This window comes from Podarcis gaigeae (genome assembly GCF_964106915.1).
Source record: "Podarcis gaigeae genome assembly, chromosome: 8".
NCBI classification, from domain to species: Eukaryota; Metazoa; Chordata; class Lepidosauria; order Squamata; family Lacertidae; genus Podarcis; species Podarcis gaigeae.
The window spans coordinates 75,608,922-75,634,899 of NC_139684.1; the positions used below are offsets into that span (position 1 = coordinate 75,608,922).

Genomic DNA, 25,978 nt, shown 5'->3' on the forward strand with positions numbered 1-25,978 from the left:
TAAATTATGTGTGCATGCCTATGATTTGTATATTTTATAGTATGATCGAACTAATGATAATACATTATTATGTTGGAGCTGTATCTCTTGGCAGCAGATGACAGAGACCATGAAGTGTAAAAATACTCAAACAGAGTTTTATTTACAAGCTTACAAGCACAAACACAAAGTGTGTGAGTGTCCTCTTTGCAGGCAAAAACAAATTGCAATCCATCTCCCTTTATACTCATAACCAGCTGTACCCTATCAGATCAGAAAACCACACCGTGAACTAAAGAAACAATTCTTAAAGTTACAAGCATCTTCTTCTGTTTCTTTGCAAAATGACTCCTAACATATTAGCCACGTGTTGCGTTTGGATTTGAGCAAATACCTCTATGGAGCCAGGCAAGGCAAGACCACACTTTTATTCTAACAAGCCTGCAAGGCTGATTAGACTGAGAGATAGTATGAGCCCAATGTACATCACCCAGGGAGTTTCATGGTTGAGTGGCGATCTGAACCCAGGCCTTCCTAGTCCCACCATATTGTTAGTTCTTGCTTGCTATGCAAAAATCAAAGTATCCGCATTTGAAACATTGACTTGTTCCAAACATTTGCTAATTTGTATATCTTCTTTGCTATGGGCAGGCTAGGAAAACTCAGCGGTAGCCAATGTGTTGCTCTCCAGATCTGGTTGGACTCCTATTCCACTCAGCTCCAGCCAGAGTGGCCACTGGTCAGAGATGGTGGGAGTTATAGTCCCACATCATAGAGTTATAGTCCCACATCAGGAGAGCCGCAGATTAGCCAGCAATTGTCATGAGAATGGGTGCTAAAATTCCACTCGGTTCTGCTAGATTTCCAGAAGCGAAATTGTGTGAAAGATTGCATAAAACATGAAAGTTATCAGGTAACCAAACATCAGGAAAATGGAAGAAAGAGCTGTCTGAATGAGGCCTTACCCTGTTGTACGGACACATCATAGTAGACAGACTTGCGCTCCCAGCCATGGCAGTTTAATGTGCCTGTGAGGTGGCACCTTGGATCCTGCGAGAAGCATCCAGGACACTGCAAGCCATTTGGCCTGGCCCCTAGCCATGGCACTGAGGGCAAGCGCAGAAACAAGGAAGAAACACCTCATCTCAGATCCATTTTCAGATTTTAGATAAAGATAGTTACCCATCCTCCAGTCATTCCCCTTTGGGATTCTGTCACAATCCTCAAACATTTCACCAAAGGAGCAACCACCCAACCTTGCTTTGAATTTGCTTTAGGCAAAAATGCTCTGTACCTTTTGTGTTGTGCATTAAGAACATAAGAACCCTGTGGGACTAGACCAATAACCCACCTAGTCCAGCATCCTGTTCTCACAGGGATCACACCAACACCTGTGGGAAACTACAAGCAGAAACTAAGCACAAGAGAATTCTCCCCTACTCTGGTTCCCAGTGTTGCATGCCACCCAGCAGTGTTGGCTTGCCACTGCAAGCGTGGGTGCCTAGGGCTGTGGGTGCCATGCAACACCAAAATTTGTGGGTGCCCAGACCCTTCATGGGGAATTTTTTGGGGGGTTGGGCAACCAGGTCCCCACAGAGTGGACACCTATGATGCTACCCCAATCTCCTAGCAGTTCAAGATTCCTGTGGTTCCTGGCGTTTATCTAGGGTTCATGTTTCCTTTGGAATAATGGGCAGAAGAGACGGTGGGGGTTTTTTGCACATATATACAACCTGAGCCTATGATGGAGGGATTCATAGCACTAACATGCCAAGAGAGTCTTGCTTCTCCCATTGCCACAGCCTTAGATTGAAGCAGAAACCAGGCATGGCTCTGTTTCTTTGGCTTCCCAGCCTGCAGCTTTGCTTCCAGCTTCTAGCTCTCACACAACTCTCTCTGCTCTTTGTCTTTCTAACTACCAGCAAGTCAGGGGAGGAGGACCCAACCATTTGTCACCTGGCACGGAGCCACTTCATTTCTTACTTTAGGAGCCCATACTTAGAAGGCCATGACCTCAAGCCGGAAGCACGTCAGGTTGTTCCAGGAATTGAATCTGTGCTGGATCCAGGAATAAAAGGGGGCTCAGGCATACAACCTGCCAATGTTCAGCTTCAATGTGTCATAGCTGTGAGCATATTCTCACACACCGAGAGAAGGGAAGTGGGATCACTCCTGCTAGTTGTACGCATGCAAAACACAGACCACTGATAAATGCCACCTCCAACTCCTTGAAAGATTCCATCAACAGTGTCTCCAAAAGATTTAACGGATAACTTGGGAAGACAGGCAAATTAATGCCACTGTATAGAAAGAAGCAAAGATCACCAGTGTCAAAGCGATGATTCTTCAGCATCAACTGGACTGGTTGTGTTGTTCGGATGCCTGATTATCATCTTCCAAAGCAACTACTCTATTCCCGACTTAAGAATGGTCACTGGAAAAAAAAAAGGAATTATAGGGACAGAACTACCCAAACTGTACAGAAATTTATTCATGTATGCTACTACAGCAGTAAGAATGTTGCTTGCCCCAAATGGAAAGAATAAGAATTCCCGGCAAAAGAAGAATGGATACAAAAACTTATGGAATATGCAAAAATGGCGAAACTTACCAGAAAAATAAGAAAACAAGATAACAAACGGTTTATTGAATATTTACAAACAATTTGTAAACAGATCAGGACACTGGCAGGATTAATGTAATAACCTGCAGTTTCATAAAAGTGTATAGTTAAAGTAGATGAATAAATGAACAAATTAAGGTAGGTAGCTGAGCTGGTTTGACGCAGTCAAAATATATTAAAAATAAACAAATTGTCCAGTAAGCTTTCATCTGAAGAGGTGTGCATGCGCATGAAAGCTTATACCAAGAACTAACTTAGTTGGTCTCTAAGATGCTACTGGATAATTTTTTATTTTTTTGTATATTTGAACAAATTAAGTTAATTTGGATATGCAGAAAATATTAAAAATAAATTTAGGGAATCACAGAAAGTGGGAGTAAGAAAGCCAAGTTTTGAAATGTTAAAATGACTGTAAAATTATTGAAATATATAAACCTGAAAATTATAATTTAAAAAATGGGAAGAATGGCTAGCATAATGCCAGTAGACAACAAAAGAAGTTTAAATATGCTCTCAAGGCAAATCATTAACCCTGCCTGCAGCATCAACATGTTCAGCCAATGATCAGAACAGGCTCTATGTACATAAAAAGGTAAAGGTAAAGGTACCCCTGCCCGCACGGGCCAGTCGTGTCCGACTCTAGGGTTGCGTGCTCATCTCGCTTAAGCCAGCGCTGTCCGAAGACACTTCCAGGTCACGTGGCCAATGTGACTAAGCTGCATCTGGTGAGCCAGCACCAGCGCCGTACACGGAAACGCCGTTTACCTTCCCGCTATAAAGCGGTACCTATTTATCTACTTGCACTTAAGGGTGCTTTCGAACTGCTAGGTGGGCAGGAGCTGGGACCGAACGACAGGAGCTCATCCCACCGCAGGGATTCAAACCGCCGACCTTATGATCAGCAAGTCCTAGGCACTGAGGTTTTACCCACAGCACCACCCGCGTCCCTAATTCTATGTACATATGACTGCATATTAGAAAGGTCTGCTTCTGATCACTCATGAGAACTAGAGAAACCTCTATTTGTATGCACCCAGCTTAACACCCAAAAGTCCGGGGAGGAGATAGAGTTGCAATCCTGTTCCCACTGTACACAATCAGCCCCGCCCGCCCCCCAGGCTTTGAAGGTGAGAACATGAGGGCTGTTAGGGTTGCCATATGTCCAGAATTTCCCTGACACAGCTGGCAGGCTGCTGTCGGAAACTGTCCAGGCAGAAATCGGCTAAACGTCCAGGGAAATCTGGCCAGAGAAAACACCTATTATCTGACATGATTACGAGATCAGCAGTTTGCTCTTCCAGCTTCTACTTATCAGTCCACAGCAGAGCTGGCCATCCAAATCTTGCTGAAATCCAATCGCTATCAGCCCCAGCCAGCTTGAAACAGTAAGGAATTGTGGGAGGTGTAGTTCAGCAAAATCAAGCGGGGGCAGCATAGGGTCCCCATCTCTGTCTATAGTTACTGAGCTGGTGTTTCTCTCTCTCTCTCTCTCTCTCTCTCTCTCCACTTGAATTTATTGCAGGGTTGGGAAACTAGATAAGGAGAATGGGCCAACTTTATTGATGAGTGGGTGGGTGTACTGCCAAATGATAAATCAGCTGATGTCCCCATGAGGTCCCCATGAGGTCTGGTGATCCATTTTTGCCCACATGGTATGAATTCAAGCATGGAAGGCAAAGGCGCAGCATTTTGCAAAAGCTGATTGGTGCTTTTCAGGTTTCTGAGTTTATGGATCACCTAGTTATCACCTTGCAGGCCTCAAAATCTTGGCAGGTTTTAAAAGTGAGAAAGTTGGAGTCCTGCTTATTTCCTGTCCCCCAGCTGCTCTGTCTCTTTAGACTCCAGACCTGGAGTCCTTAACTCCTCCCGTAAACACACACACACACACACACACACACACACACACACAAAACCTCTACTACTACTACTGTCTTGTCCGGGTTCAACCTCAATGCCTTGACCACCATCCATCCTCCAACCACCTCCATGCACTAGGCCAGGACATTCACTACTCTCACTGGTGTCTACTATTAAGGAACCCGACACTTCTGAATCTGCTACTGTTCACCAGCTGGGCTCCACACTCTGGTTTATGTCCTTGAGCTGTGCTCATGCCTCTTGCTTGACAAAATGGAGATGTGGATAGGAGCCTAGGCATGGCTGGAATGGTAGTGGGACTTGCTTCTGATTTGGGGTTTTAGTTTCTTCATTTGTTTTAATTGAGGTTCATCTCTTTTATATATAGAATAATCTTGGACACACATAAGGAGTGTTGCTTTGCCCCAGACTGGCCAAATCACTTTTTGAATCAATACAAAGAAACACAACAATCTCCTCTGTAGCCTTGCCTGTGCCACCCCACCCAGCCATTACAGAACCCTTTGACTGGGACCTCCCCTTAGTGCTAAAGGCTTCCTTAAACTCTTATTGACCGTCATCTAGAAGAAGCAAATAGAACCGTTTTTGGACTGGATATTCTTTATTGGGCCTGCAATCTTTCATTCAAAAAACAGTCGGGAACCCTGAAAAGAAACCTGGAGGAGGATGAGGGGCATTGTGGTTTGGTCCCCAAGCTGGGTTGAGGAAGAAATTCAATTTTCTCTGCATATTAACTAACTTGTTTGTCCTTCCCAGATCAATATGGAAACTAAACTCAGCTTTCAAATATCACATTTCTCAGAATTTTGCAATGTAGTTCATAAACCAAACAATGTATACAAAAATCCATTTTAGAGAAAGTGCCAAAAGTGCATATTTTGGTGATAATAACATATGTACAAATGCATTTTTTTTAGGGGGGAATGCTAGCAAAACTCTACTCTAGTCAAACTGCAATTACAAATTGTGTTTCTTAGGAGAAATTCATTCTAAAATGTGGATGGATTTTCAACAGTTTTTTTTTATTAAAAAAAATGCAGATTGCTCTAGTATTGTGGAGAATTGAATTTAAGATTTTTTAAAAAATGAGAAACTTAGGAGCACTGATCTTGACAGATTTGTCCATTCCGGTGCCCAAAAGCTCACGGCATGGATCCTACAAGTTGGTTGGCATGGGAATGAAACTTAGGAGAGAAACTTCATAAGGAGAATGCTGGAGATACTGGGTAGCAGGAGGAGGAAGGAACTCTTCCCCAGGATATGGTTGGTGCTGGAGGATTCAGCAGACTTCCATATTGCGTTTCGCATTTTGTAGGAGGTTCCGTTAATGAACCCGAATAGGCTATGGAGTTCACCCACGTTGCTTGTTCCACAACCCTTCACGACAAAAGGCTTGGAATCTGCAAGTAGACATGGTTAATAGTCATTGACAGTTTTATCCTCTGTTAATCTGTCCAATACTTTTTTAAAGTCATCCAAGGTGGTGGCCATCATCACTATGTCTTATAAGACCGAATGCCATCATTTAACTATGCACTAGGTGAAGAATATTTGTTTGTTTATAAATTTTAAATTTCAAAAAAATAAAATACAACTAGTCAAACATTTTCCAGTATGCATTCCCTTGGTAATCGACTTCCTTTCCACCCTTCCTTGGTTTTCTCAAATTATATTTTGCTGGTGCATATTATAATTACTCTATACATTCTTTCCTCCACCTTATTCCCCAAAAAACATTTACTGGTTAGCTTACTCCAAACCTGCTAGCATTTTAACATGTTTACAATAATTTATAAACATTTTCCAATCCTCCTTGAAAGCTGTCTTGTCTTTGATTCTTTGGTACATCTCTTCCAATTATAACTAGAAGAAAACTTCTCGTCTTTTTGGGAGAGTCCTCTTAAATATTTTTTTTATCTCATTACATATCATCTCCTAAAATCCTTTAGCTGCTCTACAAGTCCATCACATATTCCTTTACATGTACCTAATTCTGACTCATACAAGACTTCCTTATTTGGCCAATCTGAACATTCCAACATTTAGCTTGATCAGATGATCTCAAGATTCTACTCACTTGAAAATGACTTATGTGAAGGAGCCCAAATTCAATCCCTCACCCAAGACATTTTAGTGCACCAAAGGACAATACACACAAGTCATTAGCACCTTATCATGGATACAATCCCTTCCTGCTCTGGCATAGCTCTTGTACATTTCAACAATGCTTGCATCAGAGAACACCCTGGAAGGTTGTTACTTGGGGTTCAGGGCAGCAGGTCTCTCGCTCTGCCACCTGAGGTGTCCATCTCATCTTGGCTCATGGTTGGTCCATCTCTGGAAGCTCCAGAGGCAGCGTTCTCTTCCCACCTGCTCCCTCTACCCCATGCAATCCCTCTTCCTCCCCTGCTAAGTACCTTCCTTAGGGCCGTAGGTCCCTGTTACCCTGATGCAAGTATTTTCTGCATCTGTGCATGAGACTTTTCCGCCTATGCAGGTTTCCTCTGTCGCAGCAAAACATCCAATTGGGCAAATGAGCCCATTCTTTCTTGAAGAAGCTGGAGGAACTAGGAAGCAAATAAGAAAGAAGCAAGTGGTTTGTGGATTTCTAAATAGGAATCTAAGAAGAGGCCTGATGGTACTTTGACAGGCCTGATTCACACACACACCGGCAGCAGCCAGTGTGTTGGGGTGAAGCAAGTCTCCTAATGCTGGCATTTCTGCCGTTTACCTGTATGGAGCACCCATGCTACTGCCCTGCCTGATCCATCACATCACAGTGGCTGCTACTGGTGTGTGCTAGAAGTGAGGTGGGAAACAGCAGTACATGGAGTACTTGCACATGATGGAGCAGGAAAAGGATGCAGGAGGTTGGAGTCGTGTGAATGCAACAGCGGGAGCCCTGGACTGGCTCACCGTAGAGCCAGGCCCTTCCAGGCAGGCCGCAGCAACACCATTATTAGGAGGTCAGCTTCTCCCCACACAATCCTGTCCCACACTCAGAGTTCCTTCTTACGCCAGGTGTGTGAAAACTTGCAGGCACCAACTGAGCCCATTCCCCCACAAGCACTTTATTTTGATGTTGTTTTCTTTTAACATTTTCTTTGTCAGAAAGAATGAGGTGCAGAGACAACATCCGTCGCTGCCTTACATTAGGAAGAGAACAGGTAGAGGGACTAAAACTTCATACACTCCATGCTATTCCTACCAATTTCAAATGCAAATTGAGTATGGACTCAGCTAGATTAGTAAAGAAAGAACATTTTACATTTGTTATAATGCTGTGACACCAGATGGCACCATAGAGCAGAAAACTTTTCTACATGATTTTACATAGAGTTTTTTTCTTTTGTTATAACAATTTCTAATTTCTTTTTGCAACGTGTTCTTGAAACAATAACACTGCATTTGTGGTGGATTTATCCTGCTTTCATTTGTTCAGTGATGCTTCCCCAGTTCTATTGCATCATTATCACTGGCTGGAGGGGCTGCTACAGAACAACGAAAGTGGGGAAAACATAAACCAATATATTTGTAGAATGAAAAGTTAAGGGGGTTCCACAGGAAATAATGGGATGCGCACTGATTGGAAATGAAGCCATGTGACTAGCCCCAAACCTTTGCACACGCAAACATGATTGAAACCACCCCAATAGCACCATGAGTAGAAATCAACCTGGGTGCACCAAGAAAATGACATCTGGAGGGACCCAGATTTGCAATTCTGTTGTCAAAGAGGGGGCAGATGATAACTTACCTCCCCATTTTAAGTTTGCATTGCAGCCATCTGTGGTACAGCAAGCCGAGGTGTGGCGCAAATGTTTCCCATCTGCTATGGTGATGGTAAAAGCATTGGCACAAGAAACAATTCCCCCACATGTATAGAATGTTGCATTAAAGTTTGGGTCTGTTTACCAGAAGATAAAAAAAGACAAACAGCAGGTCAAGAGACCCCATCCCCCAGAACTCTTCATTCTCTGCCTAACTCTATTGTCTCTGCTCTGCCTTGCCCTTCCACCTTGGTTCCAAGTTCTCCCAAGAGAATATGGCCTCCCAGAGTATAAGAGCCTGTAGATCAGACCAGAACTCAGCATAATCATGGAAACATAGGAGCATCTGCTTTTGGTGACCAAGGTCCCAGATTCAATCCCAGCATCTCAAGGTAGAGCTGGGGAAAAGGCTTCTTGTTTGCAACTTTGCTAGGTGTGTTGTAGTGTATTTTTAAGTATAGGGATTTGTGCCACTGGCATACACAGCCCTGTGCCATCATTACCATCCAGCAGCCTGAACCAAAAACCACCTTAGACATAACTGCCCTGAGGTCGGAAACACAGGAGGGGGTGCTACAGGCTCCCTAAATAGCACAAGTACCAGAGGCAAGACCAGTGGCATAGTGTGGGGGGATCAAGGAGGCAGTGGCCCTGGGTGCAAAATTCTGCAGACAGGCTCCGGCTTCTGTGGGGATCCCCACCTTGCCTAGGCGAAGACAGCAAAGCAGCCCAGTCCCTCACGGACTGAGTGTGGGTGGAGGGAGGCCACCACAGTACAGCATGGCACTCTTCTTCACAAGCATCAGGGGGGTTCGCCCACGAAGTTGTGTGGGCAGGTAGGTGGCATAACACAGCCCCACTTGGTCCCAATGAGGGGGGGGGTGCTATGGAGGCATTGGCTGCTTGCCTGCCCCGGGTGCCAGCAACCCTCGGCACACCACTGGGTAAGCCATCGACCCTGTCATGCTGTTTTCTGGTCATTCTCAAAGCCTCCAAGAGGAACCACATGATGCCAGATACTTGTCAGGCTTCCATGACCCTCTCCTTCTTCCAGCGCTTCCTTACCTGTGAGTGTGTATTCATCCTTGATGGTCACACAGGTGTCGAAATCACTGGGACATTCTATCGGAGCTTGGGTAGCATCATAGCCTTGTATACATTTCAAGGCTGCTGGAAGACGAGAGAAAGACATCATACAACTATGGGACTGAAGCACCCTCAGGCATTGAACAAAATGGGGGAAAGCCATAGAAACAGGATGTCCCATTCAGTGCGTAATGCTGGCTGTGGGCAGCATATTCCCAAGAGTACACAGCACAATGTGAAATGTGTCCTCCTAGTTCTGACCTTGACTGCGTACACACCATGCATTTAAAGTGTACTTAAAGCACTTAGCTTCCACCCAAAATCCTGAGAACTGTAGCTCACCCCTCATAGTACAACTGTACTCAGCACCCTTGACAAACTACGGCTCCTGTTATTCTTTGGCGGAAGCAAGGTGCTTTACATGTGTGCTGTTGTTATAATTAACAAATTTTAAAGTAAGGTGCTTTTCAAGCCAAAATGCCATCTTGCCCAGTTTTCACCTTCCAGTTATCTACTACATGCCTTCAGAAACATGGGTGCCCAAAATAATTATTCATGGGTAGGTAAGGGGGGGACACACAGAAAGCTGGGGAGCACAACATTTCTGAGAGAGAGAGAGAGAGAGAGAGAGAGAGAGAGAGAGAGAGAGAGAGAGAGAGACTGTACTTCTTCCCTAATATTCTTGGTTGTTGAAATACTACCCTAACTTTGCCATGTGTCCAGAATTTCACATACATAGCCAGAATACTGTAGTTGGAAGCAGTGTCTGGGTGGAAATCGCTAAAATGTCCAGGAAAATCTGGACATATGACACCGATGTCAGAAGTCTCGATTTTATGAATTTCCAATAAAAGCTCAACAACTTTTTTGTCCAGATTTTCACTTTTTGAAATATGGCAACCCTACACTAGACACATACCCTTTTCCTTTTCCTTTTCAAGCAAAGCTGGGAATACGGGGCTCACTGTCCAGTGGACGCCCTGGTCCAGGAAGGTCATACACAGGGCAGGAAGACATCACCCTTCTCCTAGATGTATGGTGCCTCTGAACCTAGGAGGTTACATTTAGCATCTAAATTTTAGCTCACATGGCTCAAAGCCACTGAGGAGCGTCTCCTCCAGGGATCAATCTAATTCTACTTTCATTCCTTCTAAGGCAGTTTTACCACCAAGCCTTGTAACAGTGAATTTCAGAAGGTGCTTATGGGTTGTTGTGCAAGAGGAAGCACTTCTTTCATCAGGCCTAAACAAATTGCTAATTGTGTTAATTGGGTGCTGGACTGATGGCTTTTCAACTCCAACCCCACCAGCGCACCAGCATGGAACTGGCTCTGCCATTAAGCAAACTGAGATGGCTGCTTCAGGCAGCAGAAGTTCCAAAGGCGGCAGCTTCACAGGTGCCTCACCTGCCCTGCCTCCTCCACCAGGAATGATCTTGCAAGCATGCAATAACTTTAGCCATTTCAGCAATATCATACCTGAATTAGGCGTCAGTGCTAGCAATGCTTCTCCACCTGCAGCCAAGGCAGCTGAGCAGGGGAGAAGCGGAGACAGTAGCATTTTCCATTACCCTTTTTACCTACTAGGAGTAGACCTTTGGATGTTAGCGGACATGACTTAGGCTCATCCATTTGCAATATATACTCTTGAGTAGCACTTAGCTGAATACTGTATATTTCAGCCAACACCTTTAGAACTTACAGCAGATTACTACCAGTCTATGATTCTATGATTCCCCATCACCAAAGGCATCCACTCAAAAGCTAGCGTGGAAATCTAAATGGAGAAAAAACAGTTTACAGCCAGAGAGTGACCACCGGAGAGATGCCCCGGTGTCTTGGGAAGGTGGTGGCCTTCCTGAGTGTTTTTCCAACAGATGTGTCATTCCAAAGTACTGGTCTTTCATTCTGTCCCTAACAGCATAGTAGGAAAATGGATGTGATCAATGATAAATAACTTACGTGGCTCCTGAGAGGCAACTAAGAGTGGTGAAAGAAGGCAGAGCACAGGGAGAGGCACCATGGTGTTGTAAGGTAGGGCCAGGAACAATGCTGAGCTTGAGTGCTTCTTGCGCCCAGATTTATGTGCAGAGGGCATTTTATAGATGGGGCTCCTATGTCAACATTGAATGACTTACTCCAATGAACTGCAGGAAAAGGATTGCTGTGCTGTGTAAATACCTGTAAGGCAAATGGGTATTGTGCAATATCTACCTGGGGTTCAAGGACTTTCTGGAACAATCGTTGGATACAGACAACAAATCTGATGGCAAACGTGATGCATTTCTACCGGTTTGTCACACACCTTACATATTATGACTCATTCCATTTATTCTCCCACTCCTCTGTGGAAACACTGACTTTAAACAGTTGACTTATCCTTGAAACACTGCTCTGTTCCTGTATTGTTTGCTGTTTATTGCTGCATTCCAAAGCAATTTGAATATATTTTCCCTACGTTGGAGCACCTACCACTACAACATTGCTATTGAAAGGAATCCTGCCTTCGCCGCGGTGTTCCCTGACAGCAATTTATTACGCTTATTATTTCTTGTTTAAAAACCTTTGCATAACTATGCATAAATTATGTGTGCATGCCTATGATTTATATATTTTATAGTATGATCGAACTAATGATAATACATTATTATGTTGGAGCTGTATCTCTTGGCAGCAGATGACAGAGATCATGAAGTGTAAAAATACTCAAACAGAGTTTTATTTACAAGCTTACAAGCGCAAACACAAAGTGTGTGAGTGTCCTCTTTGCAGGCAAAACCAAATTGCAATCCATCTCCCTTTATACTCATAACCAGCTGTACCCTATCAGATCAGAAAACCACACTGTGAACTAAAGAAACAATTCTTAAAGTCACAAGCATCTTCTTCTGTTTCTTTGCAAAATGACTCCTAACATATTAGCCACGTGTTGCGTTTGGATTTGAGCAAATACCTCTATGGAGCCAGGCAAGGCAAGACCACACTTTTATTCTAACAAGCCTGCAAGGCTGATTAGACTGAGAGATAGTGTGAGCCCAATGTACATCACCCGGGGAGTTTCATGGTTGAGTGGCGATCTGAACCCAGGCCTTCCTAGTCCCACCATATTGTTAGTTCTTGCTTGCTATGCAAAAATCAAAGTATCCGCATTTGAAACATTGACTTGATCCAAACATTTGCTAATTTGTATATCTTCTTTGCTATGGGCAGGCTAGGAAAACTCAGTGGTAGCCAATGTGTTGCTCTCCAGATCTGGTTGGACTCCTATTCCACTCAGCTCCAACCAGAGCGGCCACTGGTCAGAGATGGTGGGAGTTATAATTCCACAGATTAGCCAGCAATTGTCATGAGAATGGGTGCTAAAATTCCACTCGGTTCTGCTAGATTTCCAGAAGCGAAATTGTGTGAAAGATTGCATAAAACATGAAAGTTATCAGGTAACCAAACATCAGGAAAATGGAAGAAAGAGCTGTCTGAATGAGGCCTTACCCTGTTGTACGGACACATCATAGTAGACAGACTTGCGCTCCCAGCCATGGCAGTTTAATGTGCCTGTGAGGTGGCACCTTGGATCCTGCGAGAAGCATCCAGGACACTGCAAGCCATTTGGCCTGGCCCCTAGCCATGGCACTGAGGGCAAGCACAGAAACAAGGAAGAAACACCTCATCTCAGAGACTTCCGGTCGGCGCCAGCGTTTAATGGCGGTCTTAGCCTCAAGCTCCGACGCAAGACTGCTCCGCGAGTTCGGGTCTGACCCGCTACGGCGAGCGGGGGACCCCTAAAATCACAGGTGCTGAAGCCTGTGAGCAAGGAGATTCGGTGGGCACCTTTGCGCCCCTCGGTACTGCGAAAGAGCCTTTTTAAAGGCTCCGGAGTGGCATCGGGAGTGAGCGCGGTGCTGAGAATCGCTACCCAGCCCGCGGAGCGAAGCCGTGTCGCCATTAACGGAGAGCGCCGATTCCTTCCTGAAACTACAGATGGACAGCAACACCCGTAAGTAAGAACAAGAAAATAAAGTTTAACGGGACACTAAATTTGGATCTGGCTGAAAGCGGGCAAGGCATAAATTAAAGAAGTCTGCCTCCCGGAACTGCATGACTAACTAAGCAACGAAAAAGAAAGCTGCATTTAAATGAAAATCCCCTTTTACACTGTTAAACCTGACATCGAAAGTGGACCCCCCCCCCCGGGCAGGAGAAGGGGGGAAGAAAAAATGGGACTTTGTGAACCTGCCTCAATTTAGTTTGGATGGGAAACCTCGTACTGTCGACCCCCCTGGCCAGGACTGCCTGATTAGCGTGTGCCTGAAAGTGATCTGTCAAACAGATTGTGGATACAAAGTAGGACTTTATTTGACAGAAAGTAACGGCTTTAGTGGACTTAAAAATTGTAAAAATTGTAACACCTCTGACTGAGACAAAGTAAGGGTCCAGGCTGACTTTTGGAAATTTTCATTGTTGCATGCTATATGCTCCTTTGTGGTTTATTTCCATTTGGATACAATTTACTCCCTCTAGAGGACAAAAGGGACACAGTTGCATTAAGGAAGAAATAGTGGGATTTTCCACTTGTAAACTTTTCCTGTGAGAACGACCTTGGCTATGAGCAATCCAGTGGAGGAAATATCAACAAGATCCAAAACAAAACAAGCACAAAAGAAAAGAGGCTCCACGTCAGGACTACCAGCTGCACAGGAAAAAATAACAACAGCATCAATGGAATCTATGACACAGGCACTACTTAAAATAAATCAATCTTTGGAGGCACTGACAAAGCAATCTACGGACAACTCTAAGAAACTGACGGAATTGACAACAAGACTGGATTTGAACACAACGACAATTTCATCTAATACTGACTCTATAAATAGGTTAATCCAGGAAAGCACGGAAACAATGAAAATTGCAGAGTGCGCCAAAAGTACTGCTGAGGAGACAAAGGAAAAATTTGTGCCAATTGAAAAAAAAGTGAGTGAACATGATGCAACTCTAGCCTTAATGGAACTGGAGAGAAAAGGAAAAAATCTGAAGTTAAGATTGGTTCCTGAGGAAGAAGAGGACAACCTTAGGGAATTCCTTACAGAGAACTTTCATGAATTTTGGCTTGATGATCTGGAAGGAGAGGAAGATTTTGTGATAACTACAGCCTTTCGGCTGGGCAGGAGACAAGGTAAGAAGCCAAGGGATTGTCTAATTACACTACGATCCAAGGAAGAGAGAGACAAAATACTGAACTTACATTTTCAGAAGGCATTGGTAATAAAAAACTCTCAAATACAGATTTTTAAAGACATCCCTCGATATATCTTGCAAGTGAGAACTTATTTTAAAAATCTTGTCGACCTGCTGAAAGGAAATAACATCCCATTTAGGTGGGAGTTCCCACAAGGATTGTCCTTCAACTTTAAAGGGAAGAAGATTAAGATCAAAACAGTACAGGACAAGGAACACTTTTTGGAGAGATACTTTGAGGATTTACAAAAAGGGACTGTGAGTGTGAGAGAACCAACTGATATTGTAAATCTATCATTTGGACTTAGTCCAGCACCAACTGACGAGGAACAACAGCTTGGTGCAGTCGGTGGAAAAGATACCCATCAATAAAGATGTCTCTGCAACTTCTGAGTTGGAATTGTAATGGTTTGAACCTTCCCCGAAAAAGAAAACAAGTTTTTCATATTCTAAAGAAAGAACAATTGGACTTAATATGTTTGCAAGAAACCCATATTGCCAGGATACACAGGAAGCTTCTGACAAATAGGAGATTGGGACTGGAATTTATCTCATCAGACAAGGTTAAAAAAAGAGGCGTAGTGATCTATGCGAAAGAAAAACTGGCCCCAAAAATGATATTTAAAGATGATCAAGGAAGATATTTGGCAGTTGAAATCCAAATACAAGGAGAAAAATTTTTGATAGTAGGAGTCTATGCGCCTAATGAAGGGAAGGCGGAATTCTTTAAGAAGTTGCATGAGACTTTAGTGGACTTTTTGGACTATAAAATCGTGATGATGGGGGACATGAATGGAGTCGTCTCAACAAATATGGACAAAGCACAAAGACTTGTAATATCCAAGGATGGGAGACTGCCAAAGACCTTTTTTGAAATGACTGACACCATGGACCTTATAGACATTTGGAGAACAAGGAACCCTCTAGAAAGAGAGGGAACCTTTTTCTCCGAAGCAAAAATGACATGGACTAGAATTGACCAAATTTGGATTTCTAGCAATTTGGCACCAAGAGTTAAAAAAACAGAAATCTGCCCAAAAACCTGCTCCGACCATAATGCTGTAAAGATGGAGATGAAACTAACAACAGCTGGAACATTCAGATGGAGAATGAATGACACCCTTTTAAGAGATGAAGAAATTTATAAGAAGGCCCAAAAAGCTTTAAAAGATTATTTTGAGATAAATATGAGAACAGAAGTGGAGAAGAGAATAATATGGGACGCAAGTAAGGCCGTGATGCATGGTTTCCTAATTCAACAGAATTCAATAAAGAGGAAAAAACAAAAGGAGAGGGAAGAAAAAATTCTGGAAAAAATGAAAGAAGGAGAGAAGAAATTGAGATCCAATCCAAAGTCTCAAAAGATATTGAGAGAAATAAAGTATTATCAGATGCAATACATGGAACTGATGAATCAAGAAATGGATGGAAAATAAAGCAAATGAGACAAAAGACATTTGATTCGGCAGACAAATGCGGGAAACTCTTATCATGGCAATTGAAAAAAAGACAAAAATTGAATACTGTGACATCTCTTGAAGTGGATGGGAAAATTATTACTAGACCGAATGAGATAAGTAACTGTTTCCAAAGCTTTTTCAAGAAATTGTATGCACAAGGGCCAGTAAATGAACAAGAAATAGAAGAATTTGTTGGAAAATATGGTTTACCAAGGATTTCAGAACAGAATAAAATGATCCTAAATGAGAAAATTACGGAACAAGAAATAGAGGGTGCCATTCAGAATATGCAATTGGGGAAATCACCAGGACCAGACGGCTTGACTGCGAGATACTACAAAGTGCTGAAGGAATGGTTAATACAACCATTGAAGGAAGTTTGCAACCAAATCTTGGAGGGGAATAAAGCTCCCGAATCGTGGAAAGAGGCATTCATCTCACTTATACCGAAAACAGAGACTGGGAAAAATCAGGTTAAGAACTACCGCCCTATATCATTATTAAATGTGGATTACAAAATTTTTGCAGACATTTTAGCAAAAAGATTTAAGAGAGTATTGTCAGGGGAGATTCATAAGGACCAAACAGGCTTTCTTCCAGGAAGACATATGTTAAATAATGTGAGGAATATTATAGACATTCTGGAGCTATTAGAGGTGGACATCAATAAGAAAGCAGTATTGATTTTTGTGGATGCGGAGAAAGCCTTTGACAACATTTGCTGGAGCTTTATGAAGAAGAATCTCCAAGGGATGGGGGTAGGCCAGGGTTTTGAAAATGGTATAGGTGCAATATATTCTGAACAAAAAGCTAAACTAATTGTGAACAGTGTTGTGATGGACGAAATTCCAATAGAAAAAGGTACACGACAGGGATGCCCAATATCCCCTCTACTTTTTATATCTGTCCTGGAGGTTTTGTTAAATATGATTAGAAGGGACCAGCTGGTTAAAGGAATACAGGTCGGAGCAAAACATTATAAATTAAGGGCATTTGCAGATGATCTAGTACTAACATTGCAACAGCCAAACGCTAGTACTAAAAGAGTGTTAGAGTTAATTGAGAGATTTGGTCAAGTGGCAGGATTTAAATGGAACAAGCAAAAAACAAAAGTGCTGGAAAAAAAATTTAACAATGGAAGAAAAAGATAGATTTCAGAGTGAAACTGGCTTGGAAATAACGAAAAAAGTGAAATATCTGGGGGTGAACTTAACATCTAAGAATGTGAATCTATTTAAAGACAATTATGAAAAATGCTGGACAGAAGTGAAGAAAGATCTAGACATATGGTCTAGGCTGAGACTTTCCTTGTTAGGCCGTATTGCTGTTATCAAGATGAACGTATTGCCGAGAATGTTGTTTTTATTTCAGACATTACAGATTTTGGACAAAATGGATTGCTTCAAGAGGTGGCAGAAAGATATATCTAAATTTGTCTGGCAGGGCAAAAAGCCCAGAATAAAGTTTAAGATTTTAACAGATGCAAAAGATAGAGGGGGATTTGCCCTGCCAGACCTAAAACTCTATTATGAATCAGCAGCATTTTGCTGGCTGAAGCAATGGCTACTTCTTGAGGACACAGACATTTTGGATCTAGAAGGGTATGACAATAACTTTGGTTGGCATGCTTATCTATGGTATGACAAGGTAAAGGTGCATAAGGGCTTTAAAAACCATATTGTTAGGAAAGCATTGTATAATGTTTGGATTCGATATAAAGATTTGTTGGAAAGTAAAACCCCCAGGTGGTTGTCACCAATGGAAGCTAAGGCAGTGAAAAAACTTAACATGGACACCAATTGGTCAAAATATTGCGAAATTTTAGAACAAGATGGTGAAAAGATTAAACTTAAGAGTTATGATAAGCTAAAGCATAAAGTTCGAGATTGGTTACATTATCATCAGATAAATGAGGTATTTAAGCAAGACAGGAAAGTAGGATTCCAGAAGGAGAGGTCGAAGTTAGAAATAGAACTGTTAGAACCCAATACTAAGAATCTGTCTAGAATGTATAACTTGCTGCTGAAATGGAATACACAGGAAGAAACGGTTAAATCAGCTATGATTAAATGGGCACAGGATATCGGTTATGACATTATGTTTGCTGACTGGGAGCAGTTATGGACCACTGGTATAAAATTTACGGCATGTAGTGCCTTAAAAGAGAATATAATGAAAATGATCTATAGGTGGTACATGACACCAGTCAAGCTTGCAAAGATCTACCATTTGCCCAATAACAAATGCTGGAAATGTAATGAGTCTGAAGGAACCTTTTACCACCTTTGGTGGACCTGCCCAAGGATTAAGGCCTACTGGGAAATGATCTATAATGAACTTAAGAAAGTCCTTAAGTGGACCTTTTCAAAGAAGCCGGAGGCTTTTCTCCTGGGTATGGTTGGCCAATTGGTACCAAAAAAGGATAGGACATTTTTTATGTATGCAACTACAGCGGCAAGAATTATTCTGGCAAAGTATTGGAAGACGCAAGAACTACCCACTCTGGAAGAATGGCAGACGAAGGTGACTGAATTTATGGGATTGGCGGAGATGACCGGCAGAATCCGTGACCAGAGGAAAGAGACAGTGGAGGAGGATTGGAAAAAATTTAAATTATATCTTAAAAATTGTTGTAAGATTGTGGACTGTTAAGATGTCAGGGGGTAAGAAATAGAGAATTACAGCTGTAAATAATAATGTTAAGAAATTTGAGAGAGATACAAATAGAAAAAAGGACTAAAGGGTTGCTGAAAAATTGCAAAACAAGGATGCAGTGTAAGGGAGGTATGGGGAAGTCACACTTTTTGTGTTTTGTATATGTCTATTTCTTTTCTCTTTTTGTGTGCGTTGTTGTTTTCTTTTTTGTCTTTTTGTTGGTTGTGAAAATTAATAAAAATTATTTTTTTAAAAAAAGAAACACCTCATCTCAGATCCATTTTCAGATTTTAGATAAAGATAGTTACCCATCCTCCAGTCATTCCCCTTTGGGATTCTGTCACAATCCTCAAACATTTCACCAAAGGAGCAACCACCCAACCTTGCTTTGAATTTGCTTTAGGCAAAAATGCTCTGTACCTTTTGTGTTGTGCATTAAGAACATAAGAACCCTGTGGGACTAGACCAATAACCCACCTAGTCCAGCATCCTGTTCTCACAGGGATCACACCAACACCTGTGGGAAACTACAAGCAGAAACTAAGCACAAGAGAATTCTCCCCTACTCTGGTTCCCAGTGTTGCATGCCACCCAGGAGTGTTGGCTTGCCACTGCAAGCGTGGGTGCCTAGGGCTGTGGGTGCCATGCAACACCAAAATTTGTGGGTGCCCAGACCCTTCATGGAGAAATTTTTGGGGGGTTGGGCAACCAGGTCCCCAGGAAGTGGACACCTATGATGCCACCCCAATCTCCTAGCGGTTCAAGATTCCTGTGGTTCCTGGCGTTTATCCAGGGTTCATGTTTCCTTTGGAATAATGGGCAGCAGAGACAGTGGGGTTTTTTTGCACGTATATACAACCTGAGCCTACGATGGAGGGATTCATAGCACTAACATGCCAAGAGAGTCTTGCTTCTCCCATTGCCACAGCCTTAGATTGAAGCAGAAACCAGGCAAGGCTCTGTTTCTCTGGCTTCCCAGCCTGCAGCTTTGCTTCCAGCTTCTAGCTCTCACACAACTCTCTCTGCTCTTTGTCTTTCTAACTACCAGCAAGTCAGGGGAGGGGGACCCAACCATTTGTCGCCTGGCACGGAGCCACTTCATTTCTTACTTTAGGAGCCCATACTTAGAAGGCCATGACCTCAAGCCGGAAGCTCGTCAGGTTGTTCCAGGAATTGAATCTGTGCTGGATCCAGGAATTAGAAGGGGGCTCAGGCATCCATCCTGCCAATGTTCAGCTTCAATGTGTCATAGCTGTGAGCATATTCTCACACACCGAGAGAAGGAAAGTGGGATCACTCCTGCTAGTTGTAGGCATGCAAAACACGGACCACTGATAAATGCCACCTCCAACTCCTTGAAAGATTCTATCAACAGTGTCTCCAAACGATTTAACGGATAACTTGGGAAGACAGGCAAATTAATGCCACTGTATAGGAAGAAGCAAAGATCACCAGTGTCAAAGCGATGATTCTTCAGCATCAACTGGACTGGTTGTGTTGTTCGGATGCCTGATTATCATCTTCCAAAGCAACTACTCTATTCCCGACTTAAGCATGGTCACTGGAAAAAAAAGGAATTATAGGGACAGAACTACCCAAACTGTACAGAAATTTATTCATGTATGCTACTACAGCAGTAAGAATGTTGCTTGCCCCAAATGGAAAGAATAAGAATTCCCGGCAAAAGAAGAATGGATACAAAAACTTATGGAATATGCAAAAATGGTGAAACTTACCAGAAAAATAAGAAAACAAGATAACAAACGGTTTATTGAATATTTACAAACAATTTGTAAACAGATCAGGACACTGGCAGGATTAATGTAATAACCTGCAGTTTCATAAAAGTGTATAGTTAAAGTAGATGAATAAATGAACAAATTAAGGTAGGTAGCTGAGCTGGTTTGACGCAGTCAAAATATATTAAAAATAAACAAATTGTCCAGTAAGCTTTCATCTGAAGAGGTGTGCATGCGCATGAAAGCTTATACCAAGAACTAACTTAGTTGGTCTCTAAGATGCTACTGGACAATTTTTTATTTTTTTGTATATTTGAACAAATTAAGTTAATTTGGATATGCAGAAAATATTAAAAATAAATTTAGGGAATCACAGAAAGTGGGAGTAAGAAAGCCAAGTTTTGAAATGTTAAAATGACTGTAAAATTATTGAAATATATAAACCTGAAAATTATAATTTAAAAAATGGGAAGAATGGCTAGCATAATGCCAGTAGACAACAAAAGAAGTTTAAATATGCTCTCAAGGCAAATCATTAACCCTGCCTGCAGCATCAACATGTTCAGCCAATGATCAGAACAGGCTCTATGTACATAAAAAGGTAAAGGTAAAGGTACCCCTGCCCGCACGGGCCAGTCGTGTCCGACTCTAGGGTTGCGTGCTCATCTCGCTTAAGCCAGCGCTGTCCGAAGACACTTCCAGGTCACGTGGCCAATGTGACTAAGCTGCATCTGGTGAGCCAGCACCAGCGCCGTACACGGAAACGCCGTTTACCTTCCCGCTATAAAGCGGTACCTATTTATCTACTTGCACTTAAGGGTGCTTTCGAACTGCTAGGTGGGCAGGAGCTGGGACCGAACGACAGGAGCTCATCCCACCGCAGGGATTCAAACCGCCGACCTTATGATCAGCAAGTCCTAGGCACTGAGGTTTTACCCACAGCACCACCCGCGTCCCTAATTCTATGTACATATGACTGCATATTAGAAAGGTCTGCTTCTGATCACTCATGAGAACTAGAGAAACCTCTATTTGTATGCACCCAGCTTAACACCCAAAAGTCCGGGGAGGAGATAGAGTTGCAATCCTGTTCCCACTGTACACAATCAGCCCCGCCCGCCCCCCAGGCTTTGAAGGTGAGAACATGAGGGCTGTTAGGGTTGCCATATGTCCAGAATTTCCCTGACACAGCTGGCAGGCTGCTGTCGGAAACTGTCCAGGCAGAAATCGGCTAAACGTCCAGGGAAATCTGGCCAGAGAAAACACCTATTATCTGACATGATTACGAGATCAGCAGTTTGCTCTTCCAGCTTCTACTTATCAGTCCACAGCAGAGCTGGCCATCCAAGTCTTGCTGAAATCCAATCGCTATCAGCCCCAGCCAGCTTGAAACAGTAAGGAATTGTGGGAGGTGTAGTTCAGCAAAATCAAGCGGGGGCAGCATAGGGTCCCCATCCCTGTCTATAGTTACTGAGCTGGTCTCTCTCTCTCTCTCTCTCTCTCTCTCTCTCTCTCTCTCTCTCTCTCCACTTGAATTTATTGCAGGGTTGGAAAACTAGATAAGGAGAATGGGCCAACTTTATTGATGAGTGGGTGGGTGTACTGCCAAATGATAAATCAGCTGATGTCCCCATGAGTTCCCCATGAGGTCTGGTGATCCATTTTTGCCCACATGGTATAAATTCAAACATGAAAGGCAAAGGCGCAGCATTTTGCAAAAGCTGATTGGTGCTTTGCAGGTTTCTGAGTTTATGGATTGCTCAGTTATCACCTTGCAGGCCTCAAAATCTTGGCAGGTTTTAAAAGTGAGAAAGTTGGAGTCCTGCTTATTTTCCGTCCCCTAGCTGCTCTGTCTCATAGAATCATAGAATCATATAGTTGGAAGAGACCACAAGGGCCATCGAGTCCAACTTCTTGCCAAGCAGGAAACACCATCAGAGCACTCCTGACATATGGTTGTCAAGCCTCTGCTTAAAGACCTCCAAAGAAGGAGACTCCACCACACTCCTTGGCAGCAAATTCCACTGTCGAACAGCTCTTACTGTCAGGAAGTTCTTCCTAATGTTTAGGTGGAATCTTTTTTCTTGTAGTTTGGAACCATTGCTCCGTGTCCTCTTCTCTGGAGCAGCAGAAAACAACCTTTCTCCCTCCTCTATGTGACATCCTTTTATATATTTGAACATGGCTATCATATCACCCCTTAACCTCCTCTTCTCCAGGCTAAACATGCCCAGGCTAAACATGTCTCTTTAGATTCCAAACTTGGAGCCCTTAGCTCCTCCCATAAACACTCTCACACACAGTGCTTCTATCTTGTCTGGGTCCAACCTCAATCCCTTGACCACCATCCATCCTCCAGCCACCTCCATGCACTCAGCCAGGACATTCACTGCTCTCGCTGGGGCCTACTATGAAGGGACCCGATACTTCTGAATCTGCTACTGTTCACCAGCTGGGCTCCACACTCTGGTTTATGTCCTTGAGCTGTGCTCATGCCTCTTGCTTGACAAAATGGAGATGTGGATAGGAGCATAGGCATGGCTGGAATGGTAGTGGGACTTGCCTCTGATTTGGGGTTTTAGTTTCTTCATTTGTTTTAATTGAGGTTCATCTCTTTTATATATATAGAATAATCTTGGACACACATAAGGAGTGTTGTTTTGCCCCAGACTGGCGTAATCACTTTTTGAATCAATACGAAGAAAGGCACATTAAGAAGTAACACAACAATCTCCTCTGTAGACTCACCTGTGCCACCCCACCCAGCCATGCAAGAACCCTTGACTGGGACCTCCCCTTAGTGCTAAAGCCTTCCTTAAGCTTTTATTGACTGCTGTCTGGAAGAAACAAATAGAACCGTTTTTGGACTGAATATTCTTTATTTATTTTTTAAAAAATAATATTTATTAAATTTTCCATTCTAACATTCCAATCAAATCACATCATATATTCCAAATTATTCAATAATTAAACAATCCAAATATTATGCCAAATTATTAATTTTTCGGGGGTGACTTCACCTTGCTCTGAGGTCAGAGGGGATCTGATCATCTCATACTTCTACTGCTTCTCATATTCATTTCCAATGGTTCCCATAAGTCATTCTGATATTAATCCTCATTATTTTCCACAGCCTCTGAGTTCTTCCAACAAGCAAGATAAATAAAACAATATGTTTCTGTGTGGTTTTATATCTAGGATTCCCCCATGTAGGTTCACAGCATCTCTTCACAGGCTGGTATTTCTGCCAAATCAGTCCAAGAATCCTCCCTAGATGCCCAGTCTATTCTGTCCAGATAAAATCCAATCAAGGGATCTGCCCTATACTTTTCCCAAACCAGTTGTCATTTAAACGTTAGCCTTTCCAGGGAAGGGTTTTAGTTAAAAATACAAGCATAGAATATTGAAGACACACCTCTCCCATGACTATACACTTTAACAACAAACTGGTTTGCACTTCCATCCATAATGGCAGCCTATTAAGACTGTGTCATAAATCCCGGGCAGTCATCCCAAGTTCTTTGGTGTCTCTCCAGCTGTTAATGAGATCTTGCTTCTATGCCAATATCATAAATCAAACCAGGAAATCTTTTTCCAACAAGCCAAAAGTCAAAATCCTTAGTTTTTTTGTTTAAAATAACTGTTGTCTCCATACAGTTGATGATTGTTAAATCCACTTTATATCAATAAATACCAAACTTTTCAATCCCACTTGCTTCATAGTTAATCAAGTAGCCAAACCAGAAGTGATTTTGCAGAGTAAAATAGTAAAATAAAGCATAATGAAATCAATAAGGCTCACCCCCTCCTTTCCGTTCCATCATACCTCCACGCAAATAATAGTCCTTCTTCCAATCAAATCCTTTTTTGGCACCTCAATGGCTGGCAATTAGCAGAACATTTCCCCCCCTCCTCACTCAGAGCATGTCCATAATTTAAATCCAATTTTTCATCTTACGAAATGGAGGTTTGTCGCTCACAGAGACAGCTTTGGAGAGTTGCCAAGAAACACACTGTGCTGCGCATACAGCGCCTCCCAGCCCCTCATTCCTTCCGAATTTGGGGCCAGGTGTTGGGCGAACTGTGGACGAGACTGCGCCCACAAACCTGGGGGGGTTGGGAGGCTGATTACTCCCATCTCAGCCTCTAATTGCCAGTGCAAGCGGCTGCGATGGAATTTCAGCCATCTTGGTGGTGACAAGCTGGAAGTCCCTGATTATTCTTTATTGGGGCTACAATCTTTCATTCAGAAAACAGACGAGAGCCCTGAAAGAAAAACCTGGAGGAGGATGGGGAGGCATCGTGGTCCCCAAGTTGGGATGAGGAAGGAATTAAATTTTGTCTACATATTAATGAGAAACTAACTCATTTGCACTTCCCAGATCGATACGCAAACTAAAACTCAGCTTTCAAAATTCACATTTCTCAGAATTTTGCAATGTAGTTCATAAACCAAACGGTGTATACAAAAATGCATTTATGTGGAGAAAGTGCCCAAAGTGCATATTTTGGTGATAATAACACTAACAGTCTCCACTAACCCAGAAATAGTACCTCGGGTTAAGAACTTTGCTTCAGGATGAGAACAGAAATCGTGCCGCGGCAGTGGGAGGCCCCATTAGCTAAAGTAGTACCTTAGGTTAAGAACAGTTTCGGGTTAAGAACGGACCTCTGGAACGAATTAAGTTCTTAACCCGAGGTACCACTGTATACAAATGCATTATATTAGGGAGAAATGCTAGCAAAACTCTATACTGGTTAAACTGCAATTACAAATTGTGTTTATTAGGAGAAATTTATGCTAAAATGTGGATTGATTTTCAATAGCTTTTTTTAAAAAAAAAAATGCAGATTGCTGTAGTATTGTGGAGAAAAGAATTTAAGATTTTTTAAAATGAGAAACTTAAGAGCACTGAACTTGACAGATTTGTCCACTCGGGTGCCCAAAAGCACATGGCATGGATCCTACAAGTTGCCTGGCATGTAAAGAGAGCTCAGGAAAGAAACTTCATAAAGAGAATGCTGGAGATACTGGGTAGCAGGAGGAGGAAGGAACTCTTCCCCAGGATATGGTTGGTGCTGGAGGATTTAGCTTTCTCACACGTTGCCTCTTTCACTGAGTAGCTGGTTCCATTAATGAGCACATGTTTGCCCTTGAATTCACATACGTTGCTTGTTCCACAACCCTTCAGGCTGAACTTGGCATCTGCAAGTAGACATGGTTAATAGTCATTGACAGTCTTATCCTCCATGAATCTGTCCAATACTTTTTGAAAGCCATCCAAGATGGTGGCCATCATCACTACGTCTTATAAGACCGAATCCCATCATTTAACTATGCACTAGGCGAAGAATGCTTATTTGTTTGTTTATAAATTTTATTTATAAATTTTGAAAAATAAAATACAACTAGTCAAACATTTTCCAATATACATTCCCTTGGTAATCAACTTCCCTTCCACCCTTCCTTGGTTTCTTCAAATTATCTTTTGCTACTGCATATTGTAATTATTCTATGCCTTCTTTCCTCCACCTTATTATCTGAATAACTTTTACTG

At 42.5% G+C, this 25,978-nt stretch overlaps 1 protein-coding gene across 1 annotated transcript in view; it reads right to left on the bottom strand.

Annotated features, from left to right (window-relative positions):
- Positions 1–25,978, bottom strand: part of LOC310851730 (phospholipase A2 inhibitor 25 kDa subunit-like) — a 1,159,037-nt gene that overhangs the window by 177,980 nt on the left and 955,079 nt on the right. The gene's annotated exons all lie outside the window — the stretch shown is intronic.